The sequence below is a fragment of the Antechinus flavipes genome, chromosome 1 (assembly GCF_016432865.1).
Source record: "Antechinus flavipes isolate AdamAnt ecotype Samford, QLD, Australia chromosome 1, AdamAnt_v2, whole genome shotgun sequence".
NCBI lineage: Eukaryota > Metazoa > Chordata > Mammalia > Dasyuromorphia > Dasyuridae > Antechinus > Antechinus flavipes.
In genome coordinates, this window is record NC_067398.1 from 589,123,645 (window position 1) to 589,140,168 (window position 16,524).

Here is a 16,524-nt window from a genome sequence, read left to right on the forward strand (position 1 = left end):
TTTCTTTTTTCTTTTGTTGATTGAGGAAGGCTGTTTTGAGCATCAAGAAAGCGCTTATTGAGTACTAAATAAGCTGCAACTTTTCATAAATTTTGTGTAACATTCTTTGTTGAATCTGCATAACCCGTATTTGGGGGACAATTGTAATTTTCATCTCTATATAGGATTGTACATAATTGTGTCTCATCTATTTTGAGACTCTTGTATGGCACTGGAAAAGCAGTGCCATATCACCTTTCACTGAAAGGACAATGCTTATGCTTTCTAGGGAATCCCAGGATTACTTTTAACTGGGGACAATGAAAATGTGTTCAAAATATATCCTGGTTGATTTGCTTAAAACAGCAAAATATTCAAACAAGGGGTAGAGTGAAAAAGCTGGCTACTAAGTCTTGTCTCTATGAGCACGTAGTGTGCCACCAAAGCAGCTGTGCAGAAAAAAGCCAGAGAGTCTCCTTCCTAGAGTGTATTGAAAACATATAATGGAAATGTGTTCAAAAGTCACCTCAATCCCTCGGAGCTGTCCCTAGACTCCTAGGGGGAGATATAGAGGTCTGACTTTAGAATAGCCCAGAGATTATTAATTTTATAAGTATATATAAAATAAAATACAACTTAACTGGGGGATGGGTAGAGAAGAGACATAAGTAGCAGGGGATGGGGCAGAAATAGCTCCATACTTTTACAATGAGGCTACAGTACCCACCCTGATTAGAATTAGTGAATTCTCTTAAGAGGTGTTTATCAGATTTGCATTAATTATTTCACATATAAATTATAACTCCAAATAACAAAAATCCACAAATTCGAATACATGCCACTTCAGGGGATTCATTATTTATATCACTTGGATCCTAGGTGTATAAAGTAAGAACTTATAATATATAAATAAAAAGGGTCAAAGGCTCGGCAAATGTAATCAAGCTAAGTGTTGGTCATTCAATAAGCATTTTAAAATTGTCTACTATATGTCAGGCACGTGATAAACACTGCTCATGTATATTCAATGTGTATATTTGTGGTATTAATATAGCGTGGAGCAAAATACACATTGTTGCGTATGGGATAAATTAATTGGCTACTAGTTTAAGTCCAACCATATATTAAGGTTAACACAGCTCTTGGCATCTGTCAGGCAGTTAATGGCTGCTTGGATTGAGGGAGTCAGAACCCACGGCCCTGATACTGCCACTCACAACTAGTCCTGTGACCATATAAGCAAGTCCCTCATCTCCGTGCCTCAGTTTCTCCATCCGTTAAAAAAAAAACAAAAAAAAACCTTTTGGTCAAGATGATCTTTTCCACGCAGAACATCCTCGCTGCCTCCCAATGGGAGAAGCGAGCTCAGTTCTGGGGCGAACTTCTTAAAGATAAGGGGAAGAGCGGGCTCCTTCGCCTCCCCAGGTACCAGAGCTTTTGCAGGGGGGTCAGCAACGCCATTGCGCAAGCTCCAACACCACGTTCTCTCCAGAGGGGCTCTGGGAAGACCGGTGCGTAGCCAGAACTTAGGCCGGATGGGGAGCAAGAGTAGAAGGAAGCAGAAAAGTCACTTTTACCGTGGCCTTCTGGGTGAACGAGACATACACTGAATTGACAGAGTTCAACTCCGCGGCTCTTCCCTTCTCTTTAGTCCCTTTGCCCCGCCCCGTTTCCCCTTCCTCACCTTTTTTCTCGCTCCCTCCCACCCACTCCGCCTCCTCGTCCCCAAGCCCCGCCCCTCGCTCGACCGCAGGCGCCGCTCTGTGCGGCGCGCGGGCGGGGCGGTGGCGTCGACGGGCGCGGAGGGGTCAGCTGACTTGCTCGGATTTGGCACGTGACTCGCGTCGGTCGGTGCTAGGGCTGAGGGAGCCCGAGAGCTGGGAGATGGGAGAGCTGAGCTGCTAAAGTCCTCCCGGGTTTCCCGCCTCCGTCTTCTCTTTTTTTCTTGCCAGCACCTCCGGTGAGTGATAGGAACCCTGGCAGACGGGAGGTATCGGAGTGGGGTAGTGAGAGATCGGGTCGGGTAGGTGTCTTTCTTTGGCTGTCAGGCCGGGAAGATGCGGCGGCGACACTGGCCACTTGGCTCTTCCTCGCTCGCAGCTCGGCGGAGCAACCGCCCTGCGGCCGTGTGTCGTTTCTTGTCTGCCTGCCTGCGTCCCAAGCTGCATCCTGCGAGCAGGCGTGTTTCAGATCTGGACTCAATCTTTTCATTCCTGTCGTCTGCTGCTTGTGTATGGTCAAGATGGGCCGGGGGCTTGGGAAGATTGGAAGGCAGGCCTTAGATCTGGTCACCGGGGCCCTGGGCCCTTAATTTGCGGAGTCGGGCGAAGGGCAGAGGTCACTGGGGTCCTCGGGAGTCTAATTTGCCTGGGATTGCAAGGTCATGGTTCGGTCACTTGCAGACTCAAAGCCCCTCACTTTGTGGGGAGTGCAGGGTCACAGGTCAAACCTGGATAATTGGAAGTCAGAGGCACAGAAAGCCCATCCGGGTCCCCTTCATTGGACCAACCCGGGCCATTTTGTTCCGTAACATCTATTTGTGCTTCCTCCAAAATTGTTTCTGTAATCAGTCTTGTCCATTTCCTTGCTTTGTCATTAGTTCTTTCCCTGTACCTGGAATCTTCTGTACCTCTACCTTCTCACGGCCACTCTGGATTTCTTCAAGATTCAGCTCAAATCCTACTTTCTGTAGCAAGTCTTTTTCAGTGTCCTTCCCTTCTCCCTTTCCCTCTGTGATTATGTTCCATTATATTGCATATTATCTTTTATATACAATTTCCTTTTTATATCGCCTTTTCTATTAAGATGTAATTCCTTAGATGTGGGGAGGAGCTTTTTTGCTTTGCTTTTTACCTCCAGCCCTTGGGACCTAGTAAATGCTTAATAAATGACTCTCCATGAACTACAGGCTATATCACCTTGAGATCCTTTTTACATATGCTCAGAGTGGTGGAGTAGAGGTAACATTTTAACTGGTCTCCCTGCCTCCAGTCTTTTCTAGTGGATAGGACACTGTCAGAATGATTATTTTAAAGCTCTAATCTTTATTCAAAAAGCATCTTGTTAAGTAATGTGCCACATGCTGATGATAAAAACAAAATAAAACAAAAACTCCCTTACCTCAGGATGCTTATATTTTTTGCTGAAAAACATCTAGTAGCTCTCAGTTGTTTATCAAATAAAGTCCAAATGATAATTTGGAGGCAACTAGGTGATGTAGTAAATAAATAGAACTTTGGGCTTGGAGTCAGGAAGATCTCAATTCAAATCCATCCTCAGAAACTATAACTGTGATCCTAGGCAAGTTACTTAATTCTGTTTGTCTTAGTTTCCTCAACTGTATAATGGAGATAATAATAGTTCCTACCTCATAGAACTATTGTGAGAATCAAATGAGATAATATTTGTAACGTGCTTACGAGGCACAGCATTTGGCACGTAGAAGGCCATATCAATTTGTGTTCCCTTCTCTTCCCCTAATTAAAGGCATCCAACTATTTGACCTGAATCACCTTTATCTTTCCTTATCTCCATTCACATAATCTATGTTCTTGTCAGATTAACATAGTAAACTATTTCCTGATATCCCTGTGTCCAGGTCTTTTCTCTGCTTTCACCAGATTCTCTATTCAAATTCCTCATGTGTTTAAGGGCCTACTAAGTACAGGTTAACTGTGTTTATATACTATAACTACAAAGGTGGAAATTAAAAATAATTACTTAGAAGGTTTAAGTAGAACAGAAAGAGTGATGAATTTGGAATTAGAAGGATGATTTGGTGCTAGAGGACTGGTTTCAAATCCTGATTTTCTAGATTAGAATCCTTTTCAATTCTAAATCCTAGTGCTACAAAATGTGACTAAATGGTTTCTTTTGGAGATACTCTGTGTCAGAAGCTCCTTAACCTAGGGGACAAATTCTATTGTCTTTTGTTTCAATTTAAATCAATTGGTATTTTGCTTCCAGCTCTGCCTGAAGCCCAGTCCTATGCTTGACCTTTTACCTAGCAAATTACCATTCAGGATCTTGGTTCTTAAATATGTATTGATTTGAGAACAGTGAGCTTGTATCCTGTGTTGACTTGTTAGGGAAGAGAATTTTAGGCTGAATTTTCATTTAGTGGAGTAGGAAAATCGTGATCTTAGTGGCTTTAGTTCTTTTTTTATATATATTTTTTAATATATTTAACTACCATTCGGGTAGCCCTTGAATTCTGAAGGTGGTGAGTTTCCAGAGGTTCATGGTTAGAATGTTAGGGAGGGAGAATTAATTTAAAGACACTTCTGCAAAGCTTTGCTTTTCAAGTCTTAACGTTTTGTTTTGTTTTTATCATAGGAATTATTTCAAAAGTTGTGGAGATAATTTAAAGGGCCAGAAAACAAGTTTTTCCAGGCATCTGATAAAAATAATACTTATTATGATCAGAATTGTTATGAGAGTGACAATTATCCAGAACATTTTTCCTTCCTGAGTGTTGGTAGAGAGGCAGGAAAGAAAATAGAAAACAAATCCATTTATTGATACAGATACTGAGTTTTTAGACATCTCATATGCTTTTCACATCTGTTTTTTCATTTGTATATAATTACAAATTTCCATATGCAGATGCAATTTAGTTTATAGAAGGGAAAATTGTTTTATTTAAGGATAGGATTAGAATTTAGGTCTTATAACTCCTCCCACTGTCCCTCATGGACACTGTCTACACTGGAGAGCAGGGGGATTCTTAATTGTGCACGCGTGTGCGTGCGTGTATGTGTGTGTGTGTGTATGTATGTATGTGATAGAGAGATAGCTCCCTTTGGCAGTCTAATGACTTAGGAATCTTTTCTCAAAATAATGTTTGTGGCCTACTTCTTAATTCAAGGAAATGCTAAATTTTATTTAGAGGTTAGTGAAAATAAAGATGTGTTTTTTTTCCCCTCATCCACATTCATGGACTCCCTCAAAAGTCTTAATTGATACTTTGAAAGTTTATGGACCTTAGGTTGAAAATAAGGATTATAGACTGAAAATAGAATAGACTGTTGTACTGTATGTGTTCATCTGCATTGTCCGACACTAAGACCCAAATAATCTTTGTCTTATGGGAAATAGCATAGTAGAAGAAAAAAATAATCCATGAAATTTATAGTAAGAAGACATGGGATTTGAGTTCTGTTTCTTCTTTGTACTCTGGGACTTTGGACAAACTAGTTCTCTGAGCATCAGTTTCATTTAAAAAAAAATTCGTACAATAATACTGTTTAGGTCTAGCTTTGGGGTACCTAAATGAAATTAGGGTTAAGGTCTAGTGGCAGGTTTGGGGTACAGATTCGGCGCAAGGGGGTCTAGTAGCGGCATGAGTTCCCAATAAAAGCATTTATTGGCCCGGAGAGCTAGATTGATAAAAGAGGTTTATTATTGGGTAAGCAAAGTTAAAGTATAGGCGAAGGTAGAGATAAGGAGGGCACTGGACAGAGGGTCCACATGGTAGCCATGTTTGGAATCTTTGCAAAGAGCGGATCCCAGCGTAGCCTTTTTATAATAGGAGACTTAGCTCGAGGGGCTTTCGGGTGTAGCCCCAAAGTTGGCTCAGATCTGGGTGGGGCTGGGAACAGGTCAGATCTTCTATTGGAATTCAAAGGGACCGGGATTTGTGAGTTAAAGGGCAATTTACATTATTAACTAGGAGAGGGTGGGAATCTAGAAAGGAATCTTTCCCGCATCAATACTTGTACTATGTACCTCTCCACATAGGATAGTGCTTTCTATATTTTTAGCAGCACTGTGTAAATGTTGCATGGCTATAAAATTTGATTCTGGGCTTTAAAAGGAGGCAAGTGAACATCTTCAGCTGTATAGCATTTTGGAGTTGCCAAGAGACTGCCTTAAAAGACATCTTTTTAGGCATAGCTAAAATGGGTCCAATATCTGGGAAATCTGGAGCAAGTGCTAGAAAACAAGGTGATATAGGAAAATAGCTGTTCATCACAGATCTTATTATACTGAGGAGTGGATTTAAGGTTGTGTATCAAAGATATTTTTCTCTAGGTATATTTTGCAAAATCTAGATAAAAATCAACAGCAAAAATAATAAGAATCTAACTAATATTGCTATAAATTCTGTGTGAGATAGATTGTTAGTGTAATACTGTACTTCCAAACACTAAGTGGAAAACTTTGACTTTTGTGAATTTTACAGAATATTGGGAATAAATATATTTATTTTTAATAATGCCTTTTGAAATCCTGCAGTTAAATATTAGAATTTTACAAATATGCAATATAATGCTAGCTCTATTTAGATTTAGAATTTTTCCCTTGTCTTTTTATAGACCTGAATAAGCATCAATAAACATTTTTAGTCTAAACCCCGGCCATTGTAAAACTTGTTCATCCTTAGTGTTTTCAAGATTTCCAAGAAATATTTGTTATTTATTATATTCTAGGCAAATTAGTAATGACTTTCAACGGGACTAATTTAAAATTTCTGATTGGCAAAAGTGAACTGGGAACTGAAAATTTCAAGCTTTGCTTTGTAAAATTAAACATACTTGTAAAAATTGGGCTTCTCTTTTAGAGAATCCTGTGAGTATTATTTGTTCTATCAGTATGATTAGTTGTTGAAACTAATCCTTGTATCTTTGTTTAAAATAAGATAAGATGTGAAGGGCATTGGAAGTAAAAATGTTAGAAAGGTAAAAACAATGCTCTGTCTTCAGATATGTTTATGTCTCACAAGTGATTTGAAAAATACAGACTTGTATATACAAGTACACTTCTTCAAGATACAGCTGACAATTAAGGATGATGTTTTTGCCATGGGTCTTGTAAAAAAAGAAAAAAAAAGTTTGACTTCGCGGGATTTGAAGCCCTGTTCACCAGGTTCTTAATTTTGTATCAATTTAAAAAAAAATGAACTCATAAAATCTTTTATTAAAGAATCTGTGATCATATATTGCAATGATTGGCAAATATAATTAATTTCTGAAACAGGGGTGCCCCTCAATATAAATCAGATTGATTTGTAGCATTTTAGATTTAACCAAATGATAAAATAGGGAATAAATTCATTTTGCATAGGCTTTAAATTTTTTTTATTTAGTCATTTTTGTTTTTACATAATCTTTATTTCCAAGTATGTCCTTTTCCTTTTTCCTACTCAAGGAGCCATCTGTTATAACAGAATTAAAAGAAAGAAGAGGAAAAAAAAAACAGGTCAGCCAAACTAAGTAGGATATCAACTAAGCTTTTAACTTGGAAGAATTTTGATCCAGAATATCCTGTGATGATGATAGCATTTATTAACAAAAGGTGTTTTTGCAGTGCCATTCTACTAGACATTATAAATTCCCAAAGATATAAGGAAAAGGGAGTAGTAATAAAAGAGCAGCAGATACAGGTCAGAGACTTTCTAAGCAAGGGAAAAATTAGTAGATCTAGGAATATTCGTTGGCAAAGAGGAAATCCAGAATTTAGGTTAGTGTTGACTGTAGGAAAAGAAAGAAAATTAGTCTGCTGGATTAATTTAAATTTGCAATTCCTGGCACTGGAATGATATTCCATATACTTCAATGAAAAGTCTCATTTGTTGTGTTAGGATTTTTTTTCCTCTGTAAGAGCACATGTACCCTCCTTTTTATAATGGAAGCCAAAGTGGAATTATGTTTCAGAGATTCATATTAGAACTACTCTGGGGAGAAAGAAGGTTAAAAATATATGCGGAAATAAAGTATATTTGCCAGGGATGGAATACAATTTTTTTTAAATATTAAATACAATTAGCTGTTGAGAAATGAAAATCAGTATGTCTTTAATAAACAGATAATATTTAAAATATTTCATTTGGAACCAAGAGAAGTACATAAGAACTATCTTCATTTGTAAAACATATTTGATGAGTAACATGAAAATTTTCTTTATGTAAATTCCTGAAATTTTTATTTGACAGTATATATGAAGTCATTATCTAAATCATCAGAAGTGTAAACAAATTTATGAGCAAGAACTAAAAGATTAAGAGATTTTTTTGTTCAGGGTATCATTTAAAAAAAGAATAAAAAAAATGTTTGATCTTCATTACATTTACATGTTTTGTAGCAATAACTCTAGTAGCATGCCTTCTGCATGCTTTAGTTATGATAAATGATTCATAATATGCTATACTGTTACAATTGTGCCTTGTGCCACAACTAGAAAGCAGTGTGTTATTTCATTTGCATTTTGAGGTCATTCAGCTTCTACTTCGTTTTGAATTGTTTTGATAAAATTTTAATAATCTGTTTGCTAACTTGGTTATTAGAAAAAACAAAAGGAAGTTATTTGTACACAGCCAATTTTTTAAAAACTGTAGACATTATCTTCACCATACTTTCCTCTCTCCAGTTTTTTAAACAGAAAATTGACTTGCATTTCAGAGTGAAAAGCATCAAAATAAGTGATATTTTGGATTACTGGTTTCAAAAGGGATTACTTGAAACCTTTGTGGATGTTCTAGAGAAGGGAGCAGTAAACTAAAGATGTATAAGTTTTTTTGTATAACTTTTGAATAAAAATGGTTTTTATATCTTAAGATAGTTATGTAATTATGCAAAAACATTTTAAAATTAAAGTTTTAGATTTTAAAATGTAAAAATCATTTTTAGCTCATGGGTCATACAAAGACAGGTGGAGTGTCAGAGTTTTGCTGACTCCTATTCACAAGTCTCTTTCCTTGAAATTACTTTGTATTTGTATATACTCACATATGTATATACTGTTTCCCCTTAGTTTATAAACTCTTTGAGAACAGGAGTTATTTCAATTTTTTTTTTTTTTTTTTGGTAGACCCAAGTCAATGTCTGGCCTCTGGTAAGCATTTAATAAATACTCTGGTGAGATGTTACACAATTATAAATGCATACAATAATTAGCATTATAAGGTGTTTTATGCATATCCGTGAAAAATAGCATGGAGAAAGTGAAGAAAACACTGAATTTGGAAGTAGAGAAGATTTAGATTTCAGTCTTGCCTCTGATATTCTGTGTGCCCTTAGGTAAACTATTTAATTTCTCTGAACTTCAGTTTTCTTATGTCTAAAGCGGGAACAATATATAAGAACTATCCCCACAACAGTTGTTATAAAAATCAAATGTAATGTGTATCAAGTACTTTGTAAACATTAAAATATTATGTAAATATGAGCCATTGTTATTCTCTTTTGAATCTCAACAGCTCTATTTGGTAGGTAGTGCAGATATTTTTATCCTTATTTTATAGAAGGCTCAGAGAGAGTGATGTATTCAAGGTCATACAGTGGCTGCAGTGGGACCCAAATTCAGCTAACCAGGTAACTAACAGTGCTATTTTTACCTTATCATATTGCTGTTTGCAATACTTAGAAGAATGTGTTAACTTTTAGCATTTAACTAGTGAAATGGGGCACTGTACTCCTTTTCAGTGAACTTATCAATTCTTAGAGGGAAAAAAGCAGTTTTTTGGGATTCTCATATGTGAAACCTAGAAAGCCAATTGGGAGCACTTCCTTTGATTTAATAATCTTGTGTTAGTAATCAGAGGGGGAATATAGAAGTTGGGAATGTTCTGAAGGCACTTTGACTAAGGAGTCACTAATGAAGAATGGGTAATATTAATCAAGGAAAGCTTTTTGGAGGAGGTGATACATGAGTTAATTTAAAGTAGAAGGGAGTTGTTCTTACTTATGAGAGTGATTAAGTAAAATATTAGTTATAGGAGAGACTGGAGATCCAGGACTATCACTATAAGGAAATATTGACTAAAACAGTTTAGAAAGGAACTTACAAAGTAAACAGACCTGAGCAAGAGATTGAATAATAGAGGCAATAGGAATTGATAGGTTTATTTTGTTCTGCTCCAGGCCCCTCATTATATAGATTTGAAAACAGGCTCAGGGAAGTGATATAACTTGTTCCAAGACACACAGATGATAAAAGTTAAGATTTGTATCCATATTTTCTAACTGAAGCCAGAGAGGCCTCTTCCTACTGTAACATTTAGCCTCTCAGCAAGAAGAAAACAAAACTTATAATCATGACTGACATTTATATAGCATTCATAAAATTACATAAGATGTCTCATTTGATTCTTCCAATAGCCCTCTAGGTTAGTAATACATGCTTTCTTTCCATTTTATAGATAAGGAAACTGAAGTTTAGAATATTGATTGCGTGTGATTGGATGCTAAAAGGCTTACAAGCTTTCAAAGGAATTAGGCTGCTATAACCCAGGCTTTTAGAGCACTGTAACTATGTGGTTTCTAACTTCCTCTCCTACAATTCCCTTTTGGAAAGAAATAGTTAATATCTATGAGAAAGAACAGCACTTATCTGAGTCAATAAAGCACATTTGTTTGAGATTGAATAGGATCTTTTGGCATCCAAACTAATTTTGGCAGACTGCTTTCATAAATTCACCTGCCATTCATGTTTGGAATCTGTGATTTACTGTTCTGCTTTCCCAGAAATCTTGTAGTTGACGTTTGTTCATTTCCTGGGAAAAGCAAAATTATTAATCTTCATCTTTATCAGAATTGGTTAATTTGCTAGCTGGTGAAAGTACAACTATTTTTGAGGACTTACATATGTAGAAGACATGAAAATGAAGAAGTGACTAAGTTTGGGAAAATACTATTTTAAAAGTATATATATCAGTAAAGGTTTTGAAATTTAGAAATCCAATATTAGATCTCTTGCAGAAACTGACAGTATCATTTTAGTTCCTAGTAATGATAAAATTAAATATTAAACTATTTAGGTATATTAGTAAAAGGTGACAATTTCTTGTAGAAGTGAAATTACTATGGAGCCACACAAATGTCTTACCTAATATATTCATTTGATTATTAAGAGTGTTGACATTTATTGTTGTCCCTTCACAGGTATTGTCTTAAACTTGTTCTTTGCCTTCACTTTTAACCTCTTCAGCACTCAAGTGTTCTTGTAGATTTTGATCCTTCTTCTAACATCAGTTTCCTCCCTTACCAATAATTTACCTTATGGTTAAGTAGTTTTATCTATTTTGTCTCCTCTCCCCAGTTCTCCTAATCTATATCTTGCCACTGGACCCAAATGGGTTTTTTTTTTTTGGGGGGGGGGGGAAGAGCCTGATGACTTTGCACAGCCCTCCCTCACTTTTTTCTCCATCCTTCCTTGACCACCCCCTTGCCCAAGCAGCAAGCAGTCTGATATTAGTTATATAAAGATTTGTTTATACACACACACACACACACATACATACACACACACACATACATACACACACACACATACACATACACATATTTCTCTTATTAGCCATGTTGTAAAGAAAAATCAGACTAGAAGGGAAAAAACACGAGAAAGAAAAAGCAAAAAAAAAAAAAAAAAAGATGAAAATAATATGTTTTGACTTGCATTCAGTCTCCATAGTTCTTCCTCGGGGTTAGGTTGGCATTTTCCATCCCAAGACTGTTGGAATTATCTTGAATAACCAAATTGCTGAGAAGAGTTAAATCTATCATTGTTGATCATCACACAATCTTGCTGTTACTGTGTACAATGTTTTTCTGGTTCTGTTCACTCATCATCAGTTCATGTAAATATAGGCCTTTTTGAAATCAATTTGCTTGTAATTTCTTGCTTTTTTTTTTTAGCTTTCTATTTTCAAAATAATATGCATAGTTTTCAGCATTCACCCTTGTAAAATCTTGTGTTCCAAATATTTTCTCCCGCCTTTCCCCCCACCTCCTCCCTTAGATGGCAAGTAATTCATTATATGTTAAACATGTGCAATTCTTTTATACATATTTCCACGATTATCATGCTACACAAGAAAAATCAGATCAAAATGGAAAAAGAAAGAGAAAGAAAACAAAAAACAAGCAAATAACAGCAAAAAAGATGAAAATACTATGTTGTGATTGGCATTCAGTTCTCATAGTCCTCTTTCTGGATGCAGAAATGGCTTTCTCCATCACAAGTCTTTTGGAATTGGCCTGAATCACCTCACTATAGAAAAGATCACGTTTATCACAGTTGATCATCACATAATCTTGTTTCTGTGTACAATGTTCTCTTGGTTCTCCTTACTTCACTTAGCATCAGTTCATGTAAGACATTCCAGGCCTTTCTGAAATCATCCTGCTGATCGTTTCTTAATAATGTTCCATAACATTAATGTACCATGACTTGTTCAGCCATTTCCCAACTGGATGGGCATCCATTCAATTTCCAGTTCCTTGCCATTACAAAAAATCCTGGAGATAATTGTAGTCCATTGAGCTGATTGAATTCATGTTCAGAATTGCACTTGTAAGAAGATCAGTTTTACAATTAAGTAGAGAATGGATTGGATTGGGATGGAGGAGGAGAGACTAGTTGGGGAAGCCAAATAGAAAGCTATTGCAATAGTCCAGAGCTGAGATGATGATGATTTTGACCCATGGTGGCAGTGTCAGAGGAGATAGTAGTAAATACTTTATTGTTTTTCCTTCATTTTTGAAAAAGACCATGACATTGGCGAGATAGTGCCATAACATGCAAGTGAATTGGGTTTAAATGAGGGAGGGCTGTGCAAAGTCATCAGCCTCTTTTTTTTTCCCCTCGAGAACCATCTGGGTCCAGTGGCAAGATATAGATTAGGAAAACTGGAGATGACCCTGAATGCCAGGTGTATAGGAGAGATTTTACAAAGGTAGAATCAACCATACTTTGCAACAGATTGGATATTAAGATGAGAGTATGTGGAATTGAGGATGACACCCAAGTTGCAGGCCTGAGTGACTAGAAAGATGGTAGTGCTGTTGACAATATAGAGGAATTTAGAAGAGGGGAGCATTTGAGAGGAAAGATAATTGAGTTTCATTTTGGACTTGAGTTTAAGATGTCAGTGGGACAATTAGTTCCAGATATCTCTTAGGCAGTTGGAGATGTGAGATTGGAGGTTAGAGAGTTTAGGATTGGATGAAATTGATACCTGAATATCATGTACCTGGATGTTATGATTGAATCCATGGGAGCTGACAAAATTACCAAATTAAATAGTATAATGGAGGGTAAAAAGAGGACTTTGGGTTACTTAGTGTGGCCTGGTTGAAGATGTAGCAAAGGATACTAAGAAGGAACAGGAGAGAGCAATATCATGAAAACTTAATGAGAAGATAATGTCAAGGAGGGGAGAGTATGATCATGGAGAAGTGATTGACAGAAAATTTTGAAAACACCTTTTCTGCGTAGATATCACTTTTTGATCTTAACTCCCAAGACTATAATTATCTGTGGGCAGACATTCTCTGATCTGAAATCCAAACCTAATCTTGTCTGACCTCACCACCTGCCTTTTGAACATTTCAAATTGACTATTTCATAGATATCTCAAACTTGGTGTTTTCAAAACACAATTGATGTTTTTTTCCCCCAAGCCCTCCCTTCTTTACTGCTTTTCTTCTTGAGGTGCTTAATCCTTTTCAAACTTTCTTGTCTCTTCCAAAGACCTTGCTTAAGCAATAATCTCCCTTTTCTTTTATATCTTCCCTGTCTTCTTACAGTCTGTTTATGAATCTGTTCAGATTTATTACATCCATTAAAAAAAAAAAAACACAACTTTTATAGGATCATAAGTCTTGAGTTGGCCTGAAGGCCACTTAGTGCAATTCCCTCATTTTAATGGTGAGGGAAACAGATCCAGGAAGCTTAGGTGATTTGAGTATGGGCATACGAATAATCACCAAAATTGCTATAAATATTTTTTGTGCATATAAGTCCTTTTCCTTTTTGTTTTTTATTTCATTTGTGATACCAACATAGTAGTGATATTGCTAGGTCAAAGAGTATGCATGATTTGTAGTCCTTTGCCCATGGTTCCAGATTGCTTTATATAATGTTTGAATCAGTTCATAACTCCACTAACAGTGCCTTCATGTCTCATTTCCCTCACATCCCCTCCAACATTTGTCATTTTCCTTTTCTGTTTTATTAGCCAATCTAATGAGTATGAGGTAGTATCTCAATTGTTATAAAAATGCATTTCTTTAATCCATACTGAGAGCATTTTTTTCATATTGCAATAGATGACTTTGATTACTTCATCTGAAAACACTTTATATCTTTTGATCTTTTATTAATTAGAGAGTGGCTCTTATTTTTAGAAATTTGACTCATTTCTCTATATTTTTGAAAAGTGAGACTTTTATTAGAGAACTTGTTTCAGCTTTTTTTTTCACAATTAGTATTACAGTTACAATGTCCACCATTGCTATCTTTCCCATTTATTGTTTTCTCCCCTTTCACCCTGTTCATCTTCAAATCTCCTCCTCCCCAAATCTTCCCTCTTTTCTATAATTTTCTATCACCCTGCCTACCTTGTTTTATCCCCTCCCCCTCCTACTTTCCTGTAGGGTAAGATAGTTTTCTATATCCAATTGATGAGAACTTCTGCAGGGCAGAAAAGAAGACTTGGGATGACTCAGATCAAAGCACCAGTCAGGAGAGTGGTAAACATCTCTCCTTAGAAGATATCACTTTGGAAGAAATAAAAACTTAGTCCCAGAACGATCTCTGGAAACAGCTGCCCGAAACTCCTGAAGCCTGGAGATGACCCTGAATGCCAGGTGTATAGGAGAGATTTTACAAAGGTGAATTGGGTTTAAATGAGGAAGGGAATTGAACCAATTCTCATGAGAATAAGATTCACTCCCTCTCTTTTACCTTCCTCCTCTTCCCCTCTATTGTAAAAGCTTTTCATTGCCTCTTTTTATGTGAGATAACTTACCCCACTTTATTATTTCTCTTTGCCTGTCTACCAGTGCATTAATCTTTTATCCCTTAATTTTATTTTTAAAATAAACCTTCACATTCAACTCATACCTATGCCTTCTATATATACTTATTCTAACTACCCTAATAATAAGAAAGTTCTTGTAAGTTACAGGTATCATCTTCCCATGTAGAAATGTAAACAGTTTAACCTTACTAAGTCCCTTATGATTTCTCTTTCCTCATTACCTTTTTGTGCTTCTCTTGAGTCTTATATTTGAAAATAAGATTTTTTTATTCAGTTCTGATCTTTTCATCCAGAATGTTTGAGCATCTTCTATTTAATTTAATATCCATTTTTCCCTCTGAAAGATTATATTAACTTTTCCTGAGTAGATGATACTTGGTTGTAATGCTAGCTGCTTTGCTCTCCTGAATATCATATTCCAAGCCCTCTGGTCCCTTAAGGTAGAAGCTGCTAAATCTTGTCTTATTCTGATTATGGCTTCCCTACTTGAATTTTTTTTTTTTTTCTGGTTCCTTGCAATATTTTCTTCTTGACCTGGGAGCTCTGGAATTTAGCTATAATATTCCTGCAAGGTTTTTGGTGAATTCTTTTCAATTTCTATTTTACCCTCTGATACTAGAATATCAAAGCAGTTTTCTTTGATAATTTCTTGAAAAATGATGTCTAGGCTTTTAGCTTTTAGGTAGTCCAATAATGTTCACCTATCTCTCCTGGATCTATTTTCCAAGTCAATTGTTTTTCTAATGAGGTAGTTCACATTATCTTCTGTTTTTCTATTCATTTGGTTTTATTTTATTTTATTTTATTTTTTGATTTATCATAAAGTCCTTAGCACACATTTGCTCAATTCTAATTTTTAAGGAATTATTCTTTTAAGTGAGTGTTTGTACCTCCTTTTTCATTTGTCCAGTTCAACTTTTTATGGAGTCTTTGTCTTCAGTGAATTTTTCTGCTTCTTTCCATTTGACCAATATTGCTTTTTAAGTTGATGTTCTTACTGGCTCTTTTTACTTCCTTTACCATTTGGCTTAGTCTGTTTTTTAAGGTGTTATTTTCTTCAGTGGTGTGAGAGTGTGTGTGTATAATAAGTGTGTCTCTTGTTGATTTGTTTTTTGTGATTTTCTTGCATCACTCTCATTTCTCTTCCCAATTTTTCTTCTACCTTTCTTGTTTTTCAGAATCCTTTTTGAGCTCATTTGTGGCCTGAGACCAATTCATATTTTCTTGGAAGCTTTAGATGTAAGAGCTTTGATTTTGCTTTCTTCTCAATATGTGTTTTGATCTTCCTTGTCATCCTATTAACTATCTGTGGTAAGAATTTTTTCCCCTGTTGTTTGCTCATTTTCCCAGCCTATTACCTGACTTTCAACTCTTTGTTAAAGTAGGGTTCTGCTCCCAGGGTGGAGGATGCACAATCCCAGGCTTCAGGAGTTTTGGGCAGCTGTTTTCAGAGATTGTTCTAGGGACTAAGTTTTCATTTCTTCCAAAGTGATATCTTCTAAGGAGAAGGAGAGATGTTTACCACTTTCCTGACCGGTGCTTTGATCTGAGTCATCCCAAGTCGTCTTTTCTGCCCTGCAACTATGAGGAGGATTCCTGCTTCACTATGGCTGCAAGCTCTGGTGTGCTAGTGCCCCATCTCATCTGGGACTGTGACCTGGGTTTAAGTATGGGCAAAGACTGATTTTTCTATTCCCCTGTTTTCTGTGGGTTGAGAGCTTGGAAAACACTGCTGCTGCTCCTGATTCAATGACTTCCAAGGCCTACTCCTGGGTGCTTGTGGC

General features: G+C 36.4%; 1 protein-coding gene across 4 annotated transcripts in view; it reads left to right on the forward strand.

The window, feature by feature from the left end:
- Positions 1 to 1,798: 1,798 nt before the first annotated feature.
- ATP6V1C1 (ATPase H+ transporting V1 subunit C1) overlaps positions 1,799 to 16,524 on the forward strand; it is a 50,418-nt gene continuing 35,692 nt past the window's right edge. The window contains exons 1-2 of one of the 4 annotated variants that reach the window (XM_051970961.1): positions 1,799 to 1,939; positions 9,221 to 9,290. The gene's annotated coding sequence lies outside the window, so the exon portion shown is untranslated. Of the gene's footprint in view, positions 1,940 to 9,220; positions 9,291 to 15,918; positions 16,052 to 16,524 lie in introns of all 4 variants that reach the window. The other 3 variants (XM_051970962.1, XM_051970960.1, XM_051970959.1) reach the window with 3 other exon arrangements.